The sequence below is a fragment of the Hevea brasiliensis genome, chromosome 15, assembly GCF_030052815.1.
Source record: "Hevea brasiliensis isolate MT/VB/25A 57/8 chromosome 15, ASM3005281v1, whole genome shotgun sequence".
NCBI lineage: Eukaryota > Viridiplantae > Streptophyta > Magnoliopsida > Malpighiales > Euphorbiaceae > Hevea > Hevea brasiliensis.
In genome coordinates, this window is record NC_079507.1 from 40789130 (window position 1) to 40800822 (window position 11693).

Genomic DNA, 11693 nt, shown 5'->3' on the forward strand with positions numbered 1-11693 from the left:
TCAACCTAAGATGTCGACCCTCGATGCATTCTAGGTGAATTAGGTTTTAATGTTATCAATATGTCACATTTGTAGCCTTTTAGGGTTGGTACATATTACCCAATTCATTTCCATATATATTGCGTTTTATTGCAATTTGCTGGATTCCCGTATACTAATTTGACCTAGCCGAATGACCTAGTTCCCTCATTTTTCGGGTTTCGATCAAAACTAAAAACTTGTAGATCTATGTCTTATTGCACGTGGAGAAAAATTTCAGGTCATTCTGAGTTTACTAGACCTAGTTATGGTCATTTTACTATTGCTGGTCAGAATGTACTAAAATTGGTCACTTTAAGTCATTTTAGGTCAATTTTGGTTCAGCCAGTTTTTGGACCCGAATTTGTGCAAGCTATTTGACTTGCTTATGGTCATTTCTGGGCTTTAATGTCTTCATAAGACTTGTAGATATATGTCTCAACTATTCATGGTAAAAATTTCAGGTCAATTGGACCTGTTTTGAGTGAGTTATGGCCAAAAAACTAACTGCTGCCCAAATGGTCAATTTTTAGGCCTTAAATGCACTAATCCGAATTTGGTCATTTTTCAAGTTACCTTCCAAGCAGAATTTTGGTAAGCTTTCTTCATAAAAGTTGGCACTTTTTGTGCCTAGTTTCACTTCCAATTGGTCTCATACCAATTGGAGCCATACACTTAAGGTTCTAGGCCCAAAACATAAACTGCCCTATTGCATTTTGTTCATTACTCATTAAAGGATACATTTAACACTTACCAAACTACACATTCATGCCAATTCTGGTTTCTATCATAACCTAAACACATTTTACTTCATATTTTTTGTCATTTTGGCAGCTTATAACCACACTCAATATGCATCTTATAGTACATAATTTTTCAAGTTCAAATTACAAACAATTCAATCACCTAACATAGCTCATTTACATGTTCAACCTCATTCCATCATACATATACACAAGCTGTCATAGCAAGTACCACAATTCAAAATTAATATTCCATAAACCAAACTATGAAATAACATTTTTATGGTTCACCATTCAAGCTGCCGATTCATACATCACTCTCCATTAATTTCTAAGCTTCCAAATTCAAGTACACATTCACATATACTTAGTATACATCACCCAAATTAATTCCTACACACATAAACACTTAATCAACCCTTTAATCTACCATTTACAAGCAAGAATAAACTGCCCTTAAGGAGTTTCCATGGCTGCCAAAAATACACATCTCCCTTTAAACATCAAACCTCAAAAATTCTTTCCACAATTCAAGTACCCATAACATCCTCACAAACTTTAATGAAGCAATAATCAAAAACACATACTTACCACTTTTGAAACTCTTCAAAACCTCACCAAAACTTGATCTTCTTGCTGCCTATCTACTGCCCAAGTGGTGTAGAGCAATTTTAGTGAAGGAAAAGGTAAGAAAATTGGCTTGGAGATGAAGGGATGAAGCTTGTAACAAATGGGCATGGAGGTTTTCTTTCTCCTTGGTCTCAGCTGGATTTTGAGATGTAGAAGAAAGTGACGTTTTGCTATCCAAAAATCAGATCAATGGTCCACTTTAGGTGTTAGTGGACCACTAAGTGGAAATATAATGTTAATTTAATCTTAAGGTTTCATTTTCCCACATTTAACTCCCAATTTTTGCTATTTAAACTATGTACCACCAATTTAATTTTTCATGACAGTCCAAGTGTAATATCATGTATTTTTAATGGACATTTAGGTCAAAAGACAACTCGGGTGTCAAATGACCACAATGCCCCTGTTCGGATTGCATTCCCGATTTTTCGATAATATCGAGTTTTGTCCGTTTTTCGATTTCTCACTTTTTCTTTGTACTAATTAAATAATTTTTTTTTTTGATATTTCTAATGATATTTATACTTCAATAGACATTTATTTAAGTCCTAAAATATTTTCCAGGGTTCCCTGCGGTCCAAGGCTAGTCAACGGTCCACATTACGACTTCCCGGTGCAGTCACCCATCGCTAGGGTTCTCGGCTCGTTTAACTTGGTTACATTTCATTGCTATTATTTTCCCTTTGTTTTTTTTTTGTATTTTCTTTTCTTGTATTTCATTATTTTATGTCTCCTCATCAATATCTAAGTGTAGTTCTAGGCATCCTAGCTGTCCGGACAACATTGGTCACAGGAATAGTAGAACGCACTACCGAACATAGGGGTGTTACAATTCTCCCCCCCTTAAAATAAATTTTGTCCATGAAATTTTACCCAATAGCCATCTTACAATAGTCATATGTTTATTTTCTCCTTTCTATATGATCGTATAATATTCTTTCCCTCGAATTTGTATAATATTTTTAATAATCTAATACAACATTTAATTTATTTGTATAATACCAATCTTCTCTTACTATTATTCTGTCTAATATTTCGGTTCATGTTCCTTCTTGAATGACCCTTGAGGTCATGTTAGAATGATTTATCTAGTCATTAGTCCTCTGACCATTCTAGTCAATAGTCTTCCTCACATTCGTAACATTTCTTTGTTATATCTGAACCAACTGTTCAAATTTTTACTTCCACAATTCTTTTTATCTATTAATATTCTATAACTTACTTCCTTTTGTACTAAACTATAAACTTTCAATTTTCTAACTTTTGAATTTTAAATCCCGAAGTAGGATTTTCAAACTTATTTCTAACAACTAAATTCTGTCCTGGCATAACTATACCAAAACAGATGCCGTTGGCAACTATTCTCATCTTGGTGTAATATCGAGTAGTACGTAGCTCTACACAATAATCTCAAGTCAGTACTGTAGTCTGCAGCTTACAGTATAAACATCAAGAACATTGCATAGTTACTACGATACATCCCAATAGATCAATTTTTTTTTATATATTTTATCCTTTTCGAATTCACTAATATCCGAAACTTATTCTGATTTCAATATTCATTGACAATTGCTAACTGTAACATCTTTGCCCTCATTTAGAGCAAGTCTATTACCACAACTTACTTTTACTTCCTCTTGCCTTATATTAAATAGGCTTGTCATTTAGCTTTATAATTTATGGAGTGTTAGAAATACTTTTCGCCGATAAACTCTTCCAAAACTAATTTCACTTATTATCACAATCCTTATCTCAAAGGACTAATCACTAATGCATAAAAATTTATTCCCCTGTAAAGGAATAATAACAGAACATATAGTTCTAACACTAACATAAAAGTATAAAGATTCCAGGTCAACAATACATAAATGAAGAGTGTCATCCTTCTTCTTAACAAACAATACTAGCGCTCCCCATGGTGACACACTAGGGCGGATGAAGCCCTTTTCAAGTAGTTCTTGGAACTGTACCTTCAACTCCTTCAACTCTACTGGTGCCATTTTTTATGGTGTTATGGAGATTGGATCCCCACCAGGCATAACATTAATTTCAAATTGAACCTCTCTTTCCGAAGGTAATCCTGGCAATTCATCAGAAAACATATCTGGAAAGTCATATACTATAGGGATGTCCCTCAATGCTGGACTCCCCACTTGGGTGTCTACCACATGTGCCAAGTATGCTTCACACCCCTTTCTGATCATTTTTCTGGCTAGTGCAACTAAAATGACGTTTAATGGCAATAGCTGCCTCTCCCCATGTATTACCACATCACTATACTGAGGGAGACCAAAAGTGACTGTCTTCAATCTACAGTCAATCATGGCGTGATGCCTAGCTAACCAATCCATGCCCAAGATGATATCATAATCTCTGAAGGGCATTTCAATGAGATCAGACAAAAAAGTATGTCCTTGGATCACTAAAGGACAATCCCTATACATTCTATTAACCCTGACCTCTTGTCCTAACGGACTTGTTACTAATACCTCAAAGTCCATTTTTGTACATGGAACAGCAATGCAATCAATGATGCTAGCACTCACATAAGAATGGGTAGAACCCGGATCAAATAACACAAACACATCTTGATTAAAAATTGAGAAGGTAGCAGCCACAACATCAGATGTCTCGACTTTTTCTGTCTGTCTCATTACGTAGACTCTGACCAGAGCACTGTCTTGCTCTGATTATTTCACAGTGCCTTGGCTGCCTACTGGATTACCTCTACCCCTGTCTCTACCACTGCTGGGTGGTTGTGAACCTCTGGTGGCAACTAACCCTTCAGCAGTAGTAGAAGGTGGTCCAACTCTACGGGCACTGGTGTAGTCCTTGGCAAAGTGTCCTATGCCTCCACAGTTATAACAGGCTCCTATGGCCTTGAAATATACCCCACCATCATTTCTACCATAAGTTTCACATTGGCAGGGAGGGTAGGAACTTCCAATTGTTCGACGACTGGACCTTGGTGGTCTTTGCCTTGATGATCCACCTCTGTTATATCTCTGAGCTCGGGGCTCCTCAAATTCTTTTCTCTTTCTCAAATTACTGCTTGAGCTACCCATAGGTTTCTCCCTCTTCTCTATTTCATGTTGCCCTTGTGGGGGTTAGGTCTGTACTTCGGCTTGGGCTGACAGATTATCAACCATTTGTTGAAAGAAAGTGGCCATTTGCTAGGCCATTTATGCAGTAATTTGTACCGGTAAAACTGGTATAGTCGGGCCTTCAACACTTTGTGGAGCTGGGCCTCAACTTGTACCTCAGCCTCTATCGATTGATCGACTGAACGATCACCCTCTTCCATAGTCAATTCGAGGATCTTAGACCTCCTGAACAATTAACACAAAGAGATTTCCTCCCGTTAGTGCATATTTATAATGTAATGTACTATTTGTATCAAACAATGAAATTGAGCAGTTGTACTATGAAGAAAGAATATTCAAATTATAAGTAAAAACATAATTTAAAAACTTTGCTATAACACCACTAAAACATGTCACACCCTACCCCTCTGTAAGGCATGGCATGATCCCGTAGTATACCTAATGAATTACCAACTTCGTCTACTGATAACCCATTAAATACACTACAAGGGATTTTAAAACTTTTCTTGCTTCTTTTTACAGTGGTGAGCACTATTTACAGGTGTTAAAAACTTTTTTGAACTGAAGTGAAACAGCTAACACATTTGAATTATTAGTAATTTTTGTAAAAATTTTGGCGGAGTGTCATCTGTATTTTGAATAAAGCAGTTCTTCAAAAACCTATAAAAAGCACTGCAAATATATTTCTCAATCTCAAACTCCAACATTTAATCAACACAATATGTTTCTCAACTCAAAACCACAATAATTTTTAAATATTTCCAAAGGCTGAGATAAAAGAAATATAGTACAAATTTTACAAGCCCAAAATAATTTACAATTTATTTTACAACTTCAATGTACAATTTTAATTTACAACTACTCAAAACCAAGAACACTATATACATATAGTGATCATACATTATAATACAAAATGCAAAATATGGTATACTCAATATACTCGATGATCTCTCACTGAAGCATTAGCAGCCTAGTCTGCTGCCCTGTTAGTCTGTCTACCTACGACAGCAATGAAAAGCTATCGCTGAGTAAAATTTACTCAGTGGTGCACAATAATAATTTAAAATGCGATACATATATCTTTTATTGACAATTCACAAATCAAATAGTTCATAATTCCATTTTATAATTTACAAAGTTCATTTAACACAAATTTGATCAAATAACTGAATAATACAGTTTTGTCAATCAATAATACCATTTGATCAAATAACTGAATAATACAGTTTTGCCAATCAATAACACAATTTGATCAAATAACTGAATAATACTGTTTTGCAAATCAATAACACAATTTAAATGCTGCACAATTACATTTCACAAATTATCAAAGCTTATTATAGAAAAATTTTGGGTCAAATAATTTAATAAACATAGTGTTGCCAATTCATATATAACTTAAGCCATGATACAAAATTTCCGATCAATGCTGTGTTATACACCACGACAAAGCAATCTACAACCCCACTAATCGAAATCAATGAGAGAGGTGGCTAGCTAGCTAATGAGTACTCATCCAATCTACAACCTCAACTGGTAAACCAGAGAGGGAGCAAAATAATCACACTCACCCCAGACTGATAAGTCAAAGAGGGAGGAATATAATCACACTCACCTCATAAATGGAGGAGGAACATAGTAACAATGTCATGCCAAGTGTGAATCAAAACAATTCCAAATTACAATATTTAAGTATTTCATACAAACCACAAATCATATTTATCTCAAAATTTCCATTTGCAAAGTAGGCAACACAATAATTTCCAAATAAGATTCTCAAATCCAAAAAAATCAAAAATTATCCATAACTCATTTCTCCAAATAAATTTTCTAGTAAAAGCAGTGAATATAAAAATTATTGTGCACAGACACAATTTAAAACAATAACATACAAATAATCATAATTTATTTCAATTGAAAAATTCAAAAGAAATAACTATTGTGCACAAACCTCTGATAATCGTCTCTTGGCTCTGACTCAGTGTTTCCTTCCCTTCCCTGAGTCTTTGCTAACTGAAAAACACAATTTGAAGTGTTTCAGTACTCATTTAAACTGTCTCTAACGATAATGCTTAATAATTAATTCATTGAGTTCTATTATTTCCTTAGTCAACCTAAGATGTCGACCCTCGATGCATTCTAGGTGAATTAGGTTTTAATGTTACCAATATGTCACATTTGTAGCCTTTTAGGTTTGGTACATGTTACCCAATTCATTTCCATGTATATTGCATTTTATTGCAATTTTTCAGATTCCCATATAATAATTTGACCTAGCTGGATGACCTAGTTTCCTCGGTTTTCGAGTTTCAGTCAAAACTACAAACTTCTAGATCTATGTCTTATTACACGCGGGGCAAAATTTCAGGTCATTCTGAATTTACTAGACCAAGTTATGGTCATTTTACTATTGCTGGTCAGAATGTACCAAAATTGGTCACTTTAAGTCATTTTAGGTCAATTTTGGTTCGGCTAGTTTTTGGACCCGAATTTGTGCAAGCTATTTGACTTCCTTATGGTCATTTCTGGGCTTTGGTATCTTCATAAGACTTGTAGATATATGTCTCAACTATTCATGATAAAAATTTTAGGTCAATTGGACCTGTTTTGAGTGAGTTATGGCCAAAAAACTAACTGCTGCCCAAATGGTCAATTTTCAGGCCTTAAATGCACTAATCCGGATTTGGTCATTTTTCAAGTTACCTTCCAAGCAGAATTTTGGTAAGCTTCCTTCATAAAAGTTGGCACTTTTTGTGCCTAGTTTCACCTCCAATTGGTCTCATACCAATTGGAGCCACACACTTAAGGTTCTAGGCCCAAAACATAAACTGTCCTACTGCATTTTGTTCATTACTCATTAAAGGATACATTTAACACTTACCAAACTACACATCCATGCCAATTCTGGTTTCTATCATAACCTAAACACATTTTACTTCACATTTTTTGTCATTTTGGCAGCTTATAACCACACTCAATATGCATCTTATAGTACAGAATTTTTCAAGTTCAGATTACAAACAATTCAATCACCTAACCTAGCTCATTTACATGTCCAACCTCACACCATCATACATATACACAAGCTGCCATAGCAAGTACCACAATTCATCATTAATATTCCATAAACCAAACCATGAAATAACATTTTTATGGTTCACCATTCAAGCTGCCGATTCATACATCACTCTCCATTAATTTCTAAGCTTCCAAATTCAAATACACATTCACATATACTTAGTATACATCACCCAAATTAATTCCTACACACATAAACACTTAATCAACCCTTTAATCTACTATTTACAAGCAAGAATAAACTGCCCTTAAGGAGTTTCCATGGCTGCCAAAAATACACATCTCCCTTTAAACACCAAACCTCAAAAATTCTTTCCACAATTCAAGTACCCATAACATCCTCACAAACTTTAATGAAGCAATAATCAAAAACACATACTTACCACTTTTGAAACTCTTCAAAACCTCACCAAAACTTGATCTTCTTGCTGCTTATCTACTGCCCAAGTGGTGTAGAACAATTTTAGTAAAGGAAAAGGTAAGAAAATTGGCTTGGAGATGAAGGGATGAAGCTTGTAACAAATGGCCATGGAGGTTTTCTTCCTCCTTTGTCTCGGCTGGATTTTGAGATGTAGAAGAAAGTGACTTTCTGCTGTCCAAAAATCAGATTAATGGTCCACTTTAGGTGTTAGTGGACCACTAAGTGGAAATATAATGTTAATTTAATCTTAAGGTTTCATTTTCCCACATTTAACTCCCAATTTTTGCTATTTAAACTATGTACCACCAATTTAATTTTTCATGACATTTTTCAAGTGTAATATCATGTATTTTTAATGGAAATTTAGGTCAAAAGACAACTCGAGTGTCAAATGACCACAATGCCCTTGTTCGAGTTGCATTCCCGATTTTTCGGTAACACCGAGTTTTGTCCGTTTTTCGATTTCTCACTTTTTCTTTGTACTAATTAAATAATTTTTTCTTTGATATTTCTAATGATATTTATACTTCAATAGACATTTATTTAAGTCTTAAAAATATTTACCAGGGTTCCCCGCAGTCCAGGGATAGTCAACGGTCCACGCCGCGACTTCCCGATGCGGTCACCCACCGCTAGGGTTCTCGGCTCGTTTAACTTGGTTACATTTCATTGCTATTATTTTTCCTTTGTTTTTCTTGTATTTTCTTTTCTTGTATTTCATTATTTTATGTCTCCTCATCAATATCTAAGTGTAGTTCTAGGCATCCTAGCTGTCCGGACAACACTGGTCACAGGAACAGTAGAACGCACTGCCGAACATAAGGGTGTTACATTTTAGGTTGACTAAGGAAAATAATAGAATTAAATAAATTAATTATTGAACCTTATTGTCTGAGATAGTTTAAATGAGTACTGAAACACTTCAAATTGTGTGTTTCAGTTAGCAAAGACTCAGGGAAGGGGAAGGAAACACTGAGTCAGAGCCAAGAGGCATTTATCAGAGGTTTGTGCACAACAGTTATTTCTTTTAAATTTTCAATTGAAATAAATTATGACAAATTGTTTATTATTGTTTAAATTGTGAAAATTTGTCTTAATAATAGTTGATGGATACTTATTTCTTGAAAAACATTGTAAATGGTTTGAAACCACAGCTATCATGTATATTGGCTGAATTCCTCGCTAGCTTGTCTAGTGGGACGAATTGACTTTGAATTCCCTCTCTGGTTGAAGTGTTGAGGTGTGTGCCTGTTGAGGATGAATAGGATGAGTACTCATATTATTGCTAGCTAGCTATGTTATTCCTCACTAGCCATCGGCTTTTGGGACGAATTGGACTATGGAACCATGATTAAGCTGTGTGTATGATTTATTAATATTTATTGTGATATTGTGAAATAGAGTTTAAATTCTTTATGACATTCTCTGTCTTTTGAATTTAACTATGATTTTAAATATCCACTGTTTATATGATTTATGGCTTATGGTTTTAAATTATATTTTCTTAATGTTGTGCACCACTGAGACATTGGCTTAGCGATAGCTTTTTCATTGCTATCGCGGGTAGACAGACAGACAGAGCAGTAGAGTAGGCTGCTTATGCCACATTTTGAGATTTCACCGGGTATATCGAGTATACCATATTGTGTAGTTTTTGTTGTAATGTATGTGCACTGTATGTATATATTGTACTTGGTCTTGAGTAGTAGTAAACTAAAATTGTAAATTATTTTGGCTTGTAAAAATATTGTGATATATTTATCTTATCTCATCTTTTGGAAACACTGGAAAATTGATTGTTGAACTGAGTTGATAAATATTGAGAAATTATTGTGTTGAACTGTTATTGGAGTTTGAGATTGAGAAAAATATTGGAAGTGCTTTTTTACAAGTTTTTGAAGAACTGTTTTATTCAAAATACATATGGCACTCTGCCAAAATTTTTACAAAAATTATTGATACTCAAATTTGTTATTTAGTATCACTTCAGTAAACAAAAATTTTTAATACCTGTCAAAAGTGCTCACCACTGTAAAAAGAAATAAGAAAAAGTCTTAAAATCCCATGTAGTGTATTTAATGAACTATCAGTAGGCGAAGTTTAGTAATTTATTAGGTATACTATGGGATCATGTAATGCCTTACGGAGGGGTAGGGTGTGACAATTATTTTTAGCAGTACAAAAATTATGAAAAAGTTTTTAGAGGCCCTTTACATCATTATTGTTAATTAAAGTCATTTTACTTAATTTTACTAAGCCAGGAATATTTTACGGATTTAACAAGCTAATTTAATCAAAGCACAAACTACCCAACTTAAGTTAGGGACTATCTTTGTAAATTTTACTACTTGAAATGCATCCGGGATATTTAAAAATACTAGGATCGACTGCAATATTGACTATGTTTCAGCACGGACCATTGGGCAGTCGGATCAGGTTGAAAACTCAGTCCAAGGTACTGGTGAGCTATCATTGATCCGAGTGCATATATAGGATGGCCATGAGCTGCTAGTGACAAATCCACTGATGGTTTATCAAAACTTTGCTTCAATCGCCTGATATCAACCGATTTAGTTTAGCCCGTCTGATGAGCATCTTCTCCATTTGATTGAGGAGTGTAAATCATGATCCCTGGGTTCGATCATCCAAATTGGCCATCGATTGGCTGGGATCTAGCCAAAAGTTCACAAAACCCAAAACTTCTCTCCTCTCGATCTCACTCATCCAAACACTAAACGCTGTAAAATTGGTATGAAAAGAAAGCTCATGGAATAAGCAATCTAATTCCATAAAAAATGTCTTAATCAGATTTCAGATGAAGCTGAAATCACGCCTAGAAAATGGCCCCCCTGCACAAGCGTTGAAGGGGGAAAAACCCACCATACGCACCACTACTGGCGCTACTCCAGCCAGTAGACGGTTTGCTGGCATCGCCTGGGCAGTGGTGCACCTCGTTGATCATCGCTAGTGGCTAGTGGCTTGCTGACCACTAGAAGAAGAGAGGGAAGGGGAAGGTGACGGGAAGAGAGGAGAAAAAGAGAGGGGAAGAGAGAGAAAAAAAAAAAGAAAAAAAAACTATTATTGTTTTTTTTTTACTTTTAATTAACCTTTTAGTCCTTAAACTTTTTGGGTATATTTAAATGGGTCCAAAATTCTTTTCAATTAGGTCCCAAAATACAAATATATGTATAATTAAATAATAAATAAAATACAATAAATACTATTGATAATAATTATAATAATCAAATTAATAACAATTAAATTAAATTTTAGAACCAAGGTTAACAATAATGAAATAATATATTTTGTTAATTGATTTAATATTAATATTTAAAACTAACCATTTTAATTAAAATTGGACTATTAAATAATTTCTAAAATATGTTTAGAAATAACATTAAAAATATATAAATGAAAGCTTTAAAGAAATATAATTTAGTTAGATAATTTTAAAATAATATTTAAATACTATTTAAAAAATATAAAATTTATATTTTAAAAATTTAGGTTATTACAAACTGCTATACTACAAAGGGTGTCTTCAACTACAATAGACAATAATCCCTTCCTCTTAGATTATGTTCTTTCTCCATCTTAAGCTGAAACTTTTCTCCCTCCATGAGACTACAAAGGGCAAGAGCCCCTCTCCATGGGCAAAGCCCAATTAATCTCTCTATAATACTTCTATTTATAGTGTTA